We start from the raw sequence: 13,035 nt of genomic DNA on the forward strand, positions 1-13,035 counted from the left end.
GCCTGGACATGGATACATAGGAAGATTTCATGCCAGACCCCAACATTCACGTGTTGACATCCATCCACCTTTCTAGATCTGGAGAAACCAGGGACCCAGGCTGTCTTATAACATGCACCTTAGACAAAAGCTATAGAGAGCATAAGCACTTTTCACTAGCTTTGACTTCTTATCACATACTTATTTTTTTTCTCGAATGCCGCGTACACACGACCGGACTTTGAGGGACTAGGTCCGACAGAGTTCTGACAGAGTTCTGACAGAGTTCTGACAGAGTTCTGACAGAGTTCTGACAGAGTTCTGACAGAGTTCTGACGGACTTTCCGAATGAACGGACTTGGCCACACAAAACCACACCAAAGTCTGACGGATTCGAACGTGATGACGCACGACTGGACTAGAATAAGGAAGTTCATAGCCAGTAGCCAGTAGCCAATAGCTGCCCTCGCATCGGTTTTTGTCCGTCGGACTAGCATACACACGAGCGGATTTCTCGGTAGGAACTGGGTCCGGCGGAGTTCTGGCGGAAAAATTTGAAACATGTTCCATTTCTAAAGTCTGTCAGACTTTTGCAAATCAAAAGTCCGCTGCAGTCTACACACGATCGAATGGTCTGCCGGAATCATTCCGTCTGACTTTTGATGTTGAAAAGTCCGGTCGTGTGTACGCGGAATTACTCTCTTTACTGGCTTGCCTCTTTCCCATTTCCCCAAGTTTTCTGTAATGCTTGACTCTAGGGTGTGTAAGAGAGTATGGGACCAGAAAAACTTTGTTTACCAGTTTAAGCCACAACCCGAGCCTCTCTTAAATCTGCACATTTCTACATTCCAAATAAATCACAGGATTACTCGAGAGGCAGGTTTTGCATTAAGCTGTGATAAGACGTCCTTATTTATCATACTGAATGTTCCCATCTATGCTGGTAAAATAAAATACACCAGCATCAGCATATTCAGGGCCTGCATAACACACAGCTGATTGAAGACGTCTGAATGCTGCTACAAGAGCACACTAACAAATCGCTTGCAGCGTCCCTGCATAGATAATTAAAACATTAAAAATACATCAGGGTTCCTTTGGAAATCTGTGGAGTAGATTTTTTCTATTCTCGGAACAAGGGACTCCTGGCAGGGAAATGGGAGGCATTTGAAACATGCAGGCTTGAGGTTAAAGTGAAAGTTCAGCTTTTTAAAAGGGAATGTGCAGTGCATTTATATTAAGCCCATATTTCTTAAATACTATTGCACAACAGTATGCACTTATCACATGCCTGACGAAGGGGTCCTATGTGGCTTTGAAACGTTGCACTACACTGCTTTGTGATGTGATCGTTCTTGAACAAGAAACCGTTTGGATGAAATTGATGATCTTTGGTGTCCTGGTGAATATCTGCGTATCAACTGGTCATGAGCCACACTAAAAACTGGATTTATGACATACTGTAAAAATCTTTTTCTTGGTTCATTAGGGGACATAGGAATATATTCAGCGATTTTTAGTTTTGTAGCATGCAATAGGAGGAGAGGAGTACAACAGGGGGGTGGGACCGGTGTCCCTTAATGAAATCTAAGAAATGGATTTTATGGTCCATAAGTCAAAAATCCTGTTTTCTTAATCGTTCATTTGGGGACACAGAGACATAGGGAAATTACCCAGCTGAGGCGTGATCACCACAAAACAAAATACTAAACAGGTCCACAATTAACCACAAATTAACAGAGAATACTCATAAGAGTCCATAGGGCCACCTGTAGATCCATTATCAGAAAAGACCTGGACATACACCTGCTTAAATTGTGCAACCATGAACAGTATAGGTGAGACAGCCCTGCAAATCTGAGAAAAAAACATGTCTGTTGCTGAAAATGCCAACACATGATAACTCACTTACTGGAGTGTTCTTTTACAGGAATCCTGTCCTTGAGCCAATAGGCTTGAATAATGAGCTTCTAAACCCCACCTGGAAATAGTGAAATAAGAGACAGCCTATCCCTTAGAAATGATAAAAAGAGCATCAGTCAGGCTAAAGGAGACAGTGGCTGCCAAGATCAACTCAAGCAGCTTTAACCATATCCAAACAATGCAGACAAAACTCCTTGTGATTGTTTAGGAGCAGTATAGAGAGGGGAGCACAAAGTCCTTGTTATGGTGAAAGGATGAATCCACCATAGGTTAAAAAAAAAAAAAAAAAGAAAAAAGGGGGGGGGGGGGGCGGCTTAGGCATAAAAACACCCTTGTCCTTGTGTAAAACTAGTAGAAATGGTTCTTTATTTCTTTACAGGTCATGTGTCAGTGCAAGATATTGATCCAGCCCAGACTAGAGAAAAGACAGAATTCATTCCATGGAGAATTTCCTAGGACAGAATTTCCTAGCCTCCCACTATGCAAAATATGCTTTCCAGTATGATGTTAGACTTTGTGAGAGGTGAATTTCCTAGCACAGGGATAACAGAATTGAGTAGGACAATCAAAGAAAAACACAGTGCTACAAAGAGCTAGGAGGGTGCTGCTCACCCCAAGTAGATACAGATAAAACCAGTTCCCCCACAAACGGGGTTTTTAGGCAGCAAGAGACAGTAATAGAAGCCAATAGAAGTAGTATAAAAGGTATTTTAATATTATTTGGTAAAAACAAACATGAGCTTCACCTGAACATTTGTATAACAGACAAAATCATGTGTATAAGGTACATATAATGTCACATGGAAGTATATTAACAGACACAGCTATATGTTACACTGTATGGGTTAGTAGCAGTGAAAACATGAATCTAGCTATATGTTACACTGTATAGGTTAATAACAGTGAAAGCATGAAACTGACGCGTTTCAACCCCAAAAGGGGTCTTCTTCAGAGATGATAGTCTGTTAAAAGAAAGACAAGGTTACACTGAATAAATAAATCCGGTGTTATGCATGTTGGGGATACCCAATATTGATTTAATATGGTTTACCCGATGATGTACTTCCAGGTAGGTAGGGTGGATTATAGTACTTCGGATAGAATTCCCCCAGAGGGCAATGTCCCAATTTCCTTTACGCAACTGGAGTGGTACCTGGTCCATATGTGTCGCCGGACCGTCAGGAGGAAGAGGAGACAGCGTCACAAGCCCACTGACGTGACTCGCGGGAGGTCACACAAATGCCTTGCCCCCCAGAAAAAAGAAGAATCCGGGGGGTAGGTGCGAGTAAGGGTATCGCGATGATACGGTGGGTAACACCTGCAGCAAAATCCCAACAACAGGCAAAAAATTAAAAACAAGGATTATTTAATATTGGAAACATGGGGTGCATACGTGGTATGAGGTTAATACTATCATAACCTCATTATGTATACCAAGAATTATATATATGTATATATGTGCACCCCCAATTATCCAAATATCCATGTAGGGTGCTTTCTAAAAAAGAAAGGAAGGAGAAAAAAGGGGACCATGCCTGGAAGTATCTAAAGTGCCTAGGAAAAAGGGGAGAGGGGGAAGGGAAAGGCAAAAATGAGTGAATGTGTTGATGAGTGCTGCTGTGTAAGCCATAACAACAAGGAAGGAGGGGGATGGGGAAAAAGAAAAAGAAAAAGGAGTGATGAACAGTGGACTGGTGGAAACAGTGAAAGTGTAGGCACTCAAACAGAAGAAGAAAAGAAAAGAAGAGAACGAGGAAAAAAAATAAATATATATATATATATATTTTTTTTTTTAAACAAACGCTATTAAGACGCAAACGCGGCTAAATGCGGCATGTAAATGTGGCTAAACAGACATTTTTAGATGCTGGTTTCTAGCTGCCAAGTTAAATCATTCAGGAGAGGTTAAACAACATCCCGTGTTATGAAGCCTTAGCTGTAGCTTTTTTAGCAAAGCTACACTCTCACAAAAGCTTATGGCTCAAAAGAAGCTAATAAACGCTGAACAGCAGTGTTTTTCAGCTTTTTGTTTTGCGGTTTTAAGCTTTTAATCAGCGTTAGAGCATTTTTACAGCTGAAAAACTCAAAACTCCTCTTAACCACTTAAGCCCCGGACCATTTTGCAGGCCAAAGACCAGAGCACTTTTTGCGATTCGGCATTGTGTCGCTTTAACTGACAATTGCGGGGTCATGCAACGTGGCTCCCAAACAAAGCTGGCGTATTTTTTTCCCCACAAATAAAGCTTTCTTTTGGTGGTGTTTGATCGCCTCTGCAGTTTTTAGTGTTTGTGCTATAAACAAAAAAAGAGCGACAATTTGGAAAAAACGCATTATTTTTTACATTTTGCTATAATAAATATCCCTCTAAAAATATATAAAACATTTTTTTCCCTCAGTTTAGGCCGATACATATTCTTCAAAAAAAGAAAAAATTTCGCCCTGGGACTTTAGATGAGGTGAGCACCACTAAGCCAATAAAAGTAACAAGAGTAAGTACAGTATATGTTTTTATTCAGTAAAAGTATTACAAACATTGTCATCAAAGAAAGCCACTTTCAAAACTGGGTTGAATAAAATTGGTAGTAATAGTACATTTGTGTATGAACAATCGCATAACATAACATACAAACATCAGGTGTACCCGACATGTTGTTTCGCGAGTCCCAGCTCACTCTTCAGGGGTAGATGTGTATGAATTGTACCTAAGGTGAAAGGATACAGTTTGGTATATGGCATAATACTTGGTATTTTAAGGCAAAGGGTAAGAGGGGCCTAATAAGTAGAGGCCCCATACTCACCACTACACATAGCCGAACCAACGTATGGCTGGGGAGAACAGACATCGGACTGAGCAGCAATGCATGGAGGGGTACTCTGAGGAGCCGGCCGAGGACACAGTTTATGCGGGGAATGCACAACTAAAGAGCAGCCAGTGCGATATTCGAGCATGGAGCTCTGCTAGTCACCCTCCACCCACCCGTGTGCATGGTGCACTGGTACCCCTAGCTGCCTATGCTGCTGCCGGCCATATGTAGAGGGGGCTGCATGGGCCCCCTGCAGCACGGGGCCCAGTTGCGGTCGCGACTGCTGCACCCCCTATAGTTACGCCCCTGACTAGAGCCATGAATGGCATGGACAAAGGACTATAGGGAAATGTGGTAAAGAAACACCAGAGACTGGCATGAGTGGAAATAAATAAGGTGAGTAAAAAGAGATGAAAAAGAAATGAAGTGCAAAATGTGGGAGAAAGCCAGTGTGATCAGAGACAAGCTACAGGTGAGCACTTGAGGAAAACCAATGAGTATACCTGAGTGAGATAGGTGTATAATTGTATCAGTGGTAGATTCCAGTAAGAGGCATCCACAAGCATGGGCGTCCAGTGAAAGACAAGCTGCAAATGAATCCAAGCAGTGCTAAACCTCCAAGTTATATCCAGGAAGCAATTTGTTTAGTTACAAAGATTAGTTTGTGCAAAAGTTATAGCATTTACAAAATAGGGGATAGTTTTATGGCATATTTATTCTTTTTTTTTTTTACTAGTAAGGGTGGCGATCGGTGATTTTTATCGTGACTGCGACATTATGGCATGACATTGGACATTTTTGACACCATTGTCATTTATACAGCAATCAGTGCTATACAAATGCACTGACTCTTGTTGTAAATGGCACTGGAAGTGAATGGGTTAACCAGGAGGTGGCCGTGTAGTGGCTGAGTGTGTCCTAGGGGCGTGTTTCTAACTGTGGGGGGTGTGGCTGTATATGACACATCAGGATCTCTGCTCTGATTACAGGAAGCAGAGATTGGAAACACTGTCACTAGGCAGAAAGGGGAGATGCTTGTTTATATTAGCATCTCCCCATTCTTCCTCCCCTGAGGCAATCAAGGGTGTCCCGGCGGCGATCGAGTCTGTGGGACCCGCGATCGGACTCGAGTTTCTGGCTGGCGTGTGATGGTACGGCGGCAAATTTAAAGGGACATACCTGTATGCCCATTTGCCTGTCCATGGCATTCTGATGACGTACAACGGCCCACGAACCCACTAGTTCTGGGGGTTTTTTTCCAGCCAGAAAACACTGATAAAAGCCTATGTGCTATGTGCTTGGACACATAGGATAACATGCTGGGGAGTTTACTGGCTGTAGAAAAAAAAATGTTTGAAGCCAAAAACAGCAGCTGTACAAATTTCCAGTTTGCATGAGGTCAAAATCTAGCACTACCCACTCCGCAGATTGTCAGTGCTGCTGTCCAAGGGTGTCTCCATTGTTCATCCATCCAAAATGGAGACACCCTAAGGCCCCTTTCACACTGGGGCACTTTTCAGGTACTACAGCACTAAAAATAGCACCTGCAAAGCACCCCAAAACAGCCGCTGCTGTCTCTCCAGTATGAAAGCCCGAGGAGCGGTGCGCTTGCAGGACGGTCAAAAATGTCCTGCAAGCCGCATCTTTGGAGCGCTGTAGGAGTGGTGTATTTACCGCTCCTAAAGCGTCCCTTCCCATAGAAAACAATGGGGCAGCACTGCAAACCCGCCTGAAAAGCGCCACTGCAGTGGTGCTTTGCAGGCGGCTTCAACCCTTTTTTCGGTAGTGGGGGTTAAAACTGCCCCGCTAGCAGACGCATAGCACCGGTAAAACGACAGTAAAGTGCCGCTAAATATAGAGCCACTTTACCGCCAGCGCCTGCAATGCCCCAGTATGAAAGTAGCCTTAGTGCATTACTGGCAGGAGCATCTTGGGAAAATAAAAACAAAACAAAAGATAAGAAGAAAACAAATTCAGCCACCACATTTAAAAACGAGTAAGCTACAATTTATTACAATTTTGTTTTTGGGTTTAATACTGCTTTAACGTGACATTTTAAGAGTCTGTCCTAAACCTCAAATAATTCTGACTTCCCAATCTCAATGAACTAATCTGCAGGTTTGTACACAAGCTTAAATGATTTTTTATTGTTACTTTTAGCAGCGTTAGTCAAGGAAGACAGCTGGGACACAAGAGGCAGCCAGTCCGAAATGGCAGCGCAGAGAAGATGAGCCAGCTAAAGGGGACAAGATGGAGTCTGAGTGGAGAGGGGCAGCTTATGAAAGAGAATAAAACATGAGGTAAGGGAAAAACTAGGGCAGACATGGAACACGAAAATGATATGAGAGATTACTGGTGACATTGAACACAAGTACACACATCGTCCACTGACACGGATGCCGGATACCAGTAAATGACGTATTGCCAATATTTCTTTCATCTGCTGACCTATAATGTTTCTCTATCACACAACCACTTTCCCGGCCTCCAGGGGGATGATTTTACCTCAGAGTCAGCATTTCCACTCGGAGACAGTGATGCTGATAACTAGCGAGTGTTTATGCTGCATCTCTGCCAAACTAATATCATCTCTTTATTATTATGGTTTCCGTTACCATTCTCCAGAATAGATAGATTCTTTTTATAGCCCTGTGCACACACAGTAAAGCCAGCCACTGGGAAATGCCAAATAAACACAAATATCTTTTTGTGCATTTGTACTTGATTATTTGCTCTTTGCTTATTATGGTCAGGACAAATAGAAAATCAGATTTTTTTTTTTGTAAATGTGAAATATTACATATAAATATTACATGGTCTTCTATTTAGGCAGCAGGTGGAGCTTTAATCCAATTTTCATATCAACGACCAGTGTATTTTCTGTGGCCCTATGTTGATGGGAAAATGCGGTGTACTTTTAGGTGCCTTCCATTTGCCTTAGAGACACTTCTAAGATAATTAGAGGTCACTAACATGTGCATTTGACCTCCTAACCTGCTTTTGACTTCCCACCAGACTGCATCATTGAGCTTCAACTTAAAGCGGAGCGCCACCCAAAAGGGGAAGCTTTGCTTGTCTGCTTCCTCCCCCCCTCCAGCACCACATTTGGCCCCTGATGGGGGGGGGAAGCAGGTACCTAGTTTGACAGTTACCCGCTCACACTTCGTTTGAAGTTCGGCCCTCACTGCAGTCGGGCCAGTTTCCTTTGCCCAAGATGGCAGTGCCCGCACCCGAGAGCCGATTCACAAATTGGCTTTGGTGAGGACACAGCGGGCTCCCTGGACAGACAAGTGCCCGAACAGTAAAAGCCAGCAACTACAGCATTTGTAGCTGCTGACTTTTTCATTTTTGATTGGGGGGGGGGGGGGGGGGGAGTTGGAGCTCCTCTAAGTTTGCAAAAGTTTCTGGTCCCTGTTGGGGGTTTGCGGTCTGATACTGGGGTCACTTTTTGCACTTCCTTCCCTCCCTTCTTGCTTGGCACAACTCCAGCAGTCTATTCTCTTTTGTTTTTAAGCTATGACTATTAGACATGTGCAGAGTAAAATATTTTGTTTCAGAATTTCGTTTTCGTACGAAAACTGTATTCATTTAGTTACTCCCGAAATTCGTTTTTATTTATTTTGTTTTTCGTTCAAAAATTGCATTCGTCTGAAAATACACAAGAATTACAGTCGAATCTGTCGAATGTATAAAGAAGATTCGACGGAGTTGCTAAACTCTATATAGCCTATAGGCGGAGCATTTGACTCTAGAAATGTACGATTGCAGCGTCGTACGGTTTCGATACTCCGTCGAATATTATTATAAACGTGTGTTTTACGTTGTTTTGTTGAATCTCCGTCCTTCATGTTGAACGAATGGTCTAAGTCTCACAGTGTCAGGTGTCAGATAGTGAGTGACTGATAACAACGAATATGGCGGCAACCCATTGTGAGAGCGTCATGGAGGCATTGGAGGACATTCCTGGGCCATCTACAAGTGTTTCTGTATATATATTATATACTCAAACAAACTGGTGGACTGGTGATAGCGATCACTAATCAGACAGGTAATAAGATTCTATAATAATAAATCCCCCCCCCACAACACAGGCAGCCTCTGAGGCTATTACAACAACACTAGCTGCAACACTAGTTTTACTATAAGGTTCTCACAAACACAATAGCAGCAGATTATTAGGAAAAGGCTAAACTGAACTGTAGCTTGCTTCACTATTGTTCTGCTGCTGTGCTTATGCTTAATAATAACTCGGGTTCTCTGACAAGTGATAATTCAAAACGGACCAGCTAAGATTGACGGCCTTCTGAAATGATTCAGTGGGTGTGTCTCTCTCTGCTAGCAATTGTAAGTGAAAGTAAGTTGGCTGTACGTGTGCACTTAGTTCTAGCTATTTTACTGCTCCTCCTCTTTGGTTACAATCAGCCAATAACATTCATCATCATTATTATTTTTATTTTACTTCCCCCACCCAATTCCAAAATCTTTTCTCTCTGTCGAATCTTTTCTCTCTGTGTCGAATATTTTCTCTCTGTCAAATCTTTTCTCTATATAATCTTGGACTAATAGAGGTAAGGTTAGGCACATTCGACCACAGGTTCAATAGACACAGATTGTTATTGTCAGAGTCACGTTGAATTTCCTATTCTATATCAAACTGTTGCAACAATGAAAACGAAAATAAAGCATTTATGTCGGATCTTTAGTTTTTCGGATTTTGCGTTATCGTTTGTCAAAACGAAAACGAAAATACCTGAAATTCGGATGAAAACGAATGCACACGTCTAATGACTATGCTATGTTTTTGGTTGAATCAAAACATGGGGGTCAGTATGTTCAGTTTTACATATGACTGTTTTTGTATATGACCTTTTTTAGAAACATCAATTAATTTTGTTCACGTTTGTAATGATGTGTATTCTATAATTGTAGATTGATCTTGCAAAAACCTGGAATTATATAACCTACTGGTCCTGAAGAAGACTTTCACCTTTTATATTGAAACGCGTTGGATTTCTTCTGTCTCACTTTGACAGTTGATTTCTAGGTTATTCCATTGGTTTGATTTGAAGTTGTTTATCATATCATGTGCTTGTTTTTATTGACCAACCTTCTTTTCTATCACGCATAGTACAATATTTGTCTTGTCAATATATTTTATACTTTTATGATATCGCTGTTTTTGGCCAGTTAAAATCCCATTCTTTGAGGATTTTTTCTTTTACTCTTTAAATTTGCATTCCTATTGACTTGTATGATAAGAGAAGCAGTTCTGAACATAGAAAAAGTCCATCCACACAGGCTGTTCTGTTTCAAATGACAATTTAGAAATTTACATAATTCCTTGTACCCAGTATTTCCAGACAGTATGGTCACCTGCTGACTTTGCACCATCCACTCTTCAATAAGACACAGAAGTTGAATCCAACATAATTTTACTTCAGCTAATTACAGCACAGAGTCTATGTATCCAGTCTTTTAAAGACAATGAGTTTCCTAATCCCTGTGGATGCAAAAAGCTAACACAGACTGCGGGAACATGGAGGAAATGGGGAAGATCTAACTAGGACTAAACCAACTAGCACTAAACATGAGGGAAGACAGGGAAAGGTACCAAAACCACAGTCAACAAATTGTAGTGTCTCAAAACAGCCACTGCATGTCATTATACTACAGAAAAAAGAATAACCTTATTCAGTTCAATACAAAAAATGAAAAATGCATGAAAGTGGTGCAGAACACAGGCACCAAGCAAAAAAATCTCTCACACTTTCAAGTCACCTTGAAAGTCACTTTCACAAGTGGCTGCTATATGTCCATGCACAGGCACCATCCATGCTCCTCACAGCTCTGCAGATAACCCTTGTACTCTCAATTGCTATTGCACCTGGTACAACCAATACCCCTTCTGACCATCACTCAGACATTCAGTGCCACCATGTAATAACATGCAAGCAGTTGCCTGGTTTTGGCCAGGACAAGGAGACCAGAGGAGGTAAGGCAGAGGGACAGAAACCACATTGATCAGGCTATGAAATCTGGAGGACCTTCTGCACAGTGCTATGGATTTTGTTTACCTGTGGTTCCTGCTACTTAAAGTGGTGTGCCCCCTAAAAAAAAAAAATGTAAAAGTCAGCAGCTACAAATACTGCAGCTGCTGACTTTTAATAATCGGACATTTACCTGTCCCAGTGTCCAGCGATGCGGGGGAACGAAGCCCCCCCCCTCGTTCCCCGCTCCACTCGCAGCGCCGGCATTCTTACTGTGGGCATCCGGCTGTGGCTTCACAACCGGGCACCCACTGTGCATGCGCCGGGCGCCATGATACGCTGCACAGTCATCTGGGACAGGTGACAGGGCCCAGATGACTGTGCGGTGCGAGGGGAAGTGATGTCACCAGCCCAGGCATTGAAGAAGGCAGACTACAAGGGACCCCCTAGCAAAAGGCATTTAGAGGCGAGTAAAAATTTTTTTATTTTTTTTTACATTTTTTTAATTAATTTTGTGCTTTTTTTTTTGGTAGCAACACCACTTTAAGTGGACCGTACACTCCCAACTGGAGGTAGGTGCAGCAAAAGGTAGGCCAGAGTGGGTACTGGGGCAAGAGAAGGTAAATCTAGTGGGAATGGGGCAAGAGGAGTACTTGGGCAAGAAGACTGGCTGCATGTCTGCAGATGTGTTTTTCTGGTGATCTCATTATAGAACTAAATTTATTTCTGTAAATGTCACAAAACTGATGTTACCTCTGTAGATATGTTTGTGTGCCACTGGAGAAATGATGATATGGGACACCTTACTGACAGTGTACAGTAAGTATGTTTGTGATTGCATCTCTGCAAATGTTCCATTTTGTAGTATCAGTGCTCTACTGATTGTGCAGTGGGTGGAAAAGGTAGAGGCTGATAAAGATGATGATTTACAACCCCAATTCCCAAACAGTTGGGTGGCTGTGTAAAGAAAGAAAAAGAAAAGAAGAAAATACAATACAAATCAAATGTTTAAACTGAGAAAATGTACCATTTTAAGAAAAACATTTGAAATTGATGGCAGTAACACTTCTCAAAAAGTTGGGACAAGGCCATGTTTACCCCCCTCTTCTTATAACTCTCTATAGACATCTGGGAATAGAGGAGACCAGTTGCTGGAGTTTTGGTAAAGGAATGGTGTCCCATTCTTACCTGATAAAGAATTCTAACTGTTCAACAGTCCTGGATCATCTTTGTCATATTTTTTTGTTTCAAGATGCACCAAACATTTCCAATTGGTGAAAGGTCTGAATGCAGGCAGACCAGTTAAGCACCCAGACTCTTCTACTATGAAGCCATGTTGTTATCATAGATGCAGTATGTGGTTTAGCATTGTCCTGCTGAAATATGTAAGGCCTTCCCTGAAAAAAAAAAACATTGACTGGATGGGAGCATATGCTGCTCTAAAACCTGGATACAGGCAGTTCCCGGGTTACAAACTGGCTAGCTTCTGTTAAAAGAGAGATGACCAAAAAAAGGTCTGCCGATCAACATCCAAACAGTGTGTTCTGAACACAAGAAGGGGAGATCACTGTACTAACATTGCATAGTTGGTACAGCAGCTCCTCCTGAGCTCTTCCGTTTCTTTTTTCTTCAGCTCACTGGGTTGAACTACTAGTGCGTACCAGGCTTTAGAATTAGAACATACCTTCCAACTTTCTGAATGGAAAAGAGGAATACCAATAGCACAAAGTATGCAGGTAAGGGACAAAATCCCCCTCCCACAATGCCTACAGTTTTGCACAGCACAAATTATTAATACACCACAACTTTCCCATTATACAGGCTTTAGAAAATAGTTTATGTAAGAGATTTGGTTCAAAAAGAGGAGCAGTTGGGAGCTATTCAGCAGCAGCTAGTCTATAAGAGGTACAGCCCCCTTAATCTCCATGCGCCGGCCCCTAATTTTCATGCGGGGTGGTGGATGTATAGATTTCTATGAGTTTTTTTTTGTGAAGCACATGATTAATGGGCCTTTGAGTCCACCCACTTGTGACATTAGCAAATCAACATTTGCTATTGTCTTCTTGCTTCTCCTCCCGGCCAATCAAGACAGGAAGCAGGTCCTAAGACCGGATTGGCCAGGAGTAGAAGCGACCAGATTGGACGGAAGGAGAAGCTGGGGAAGCCGCTCACGACCTGGATGGGGTAAGTGCGAGGCTGGTTGGTGGGCGGCGGGGGGTTTGTTATTTCAATTTCTTATTCAATTAGCCAATTATGATGATACATATATTTAGAATTCTTTACATATCTGTATCTAAGCAAAATTATTATGTCACTTAGAATATATAAAAAAAAAAAAAATA

The 13,035-nt window shown here is 42.0% G+C and overlaps 1 protein-coding gene and 1 long non-coding RNA gene across 3 annotated transcripts in view; both read right to left on the reverse strand.

Moving 5' to 3' along the window:
* Positions 1-13,035, reverse strand: part of LOC143932790 (leucine-rich repeat and fibronectin type III domain-containing protein 1-like protein) — an 897,047-nt gene that overhangs the window by 468,967 nt on the left and 415,045 nt on the right. The gene's annotated exons all lie outside the window — the stretch shown is intronic.
* On the reverse strand, positions 2,597-3,650 carry LOC143988187 (uncharacterized). The gene is made up of 2 exons (XR_013276782.1): positions 2,954-3,650; positions 2,597-2,864 (listed from the first exon to the last, which is right to left on the reverse strand). It is a non-coding gene; the product is annotated as an uncharacterized LOC143988187 (long non-coding RNA).

The sequence above is a fragment of the Lithobates pipiens genome, unplaced genomic scaffold, assembly GCF_037356315.1.
Source record: "Lithobates pipiens isolate NorthernLeopardFrog02 unplaced genomic scaffold, aLitPip1_a1.2 Scaffold_1, whole genome shotgun sequence".
NCBI classification, from domain to species: Eukaryota; Metazoa; Chordata; class Amphibia; order Anura; family Ranidae; genus Lithobates; species Lithobates pipiens.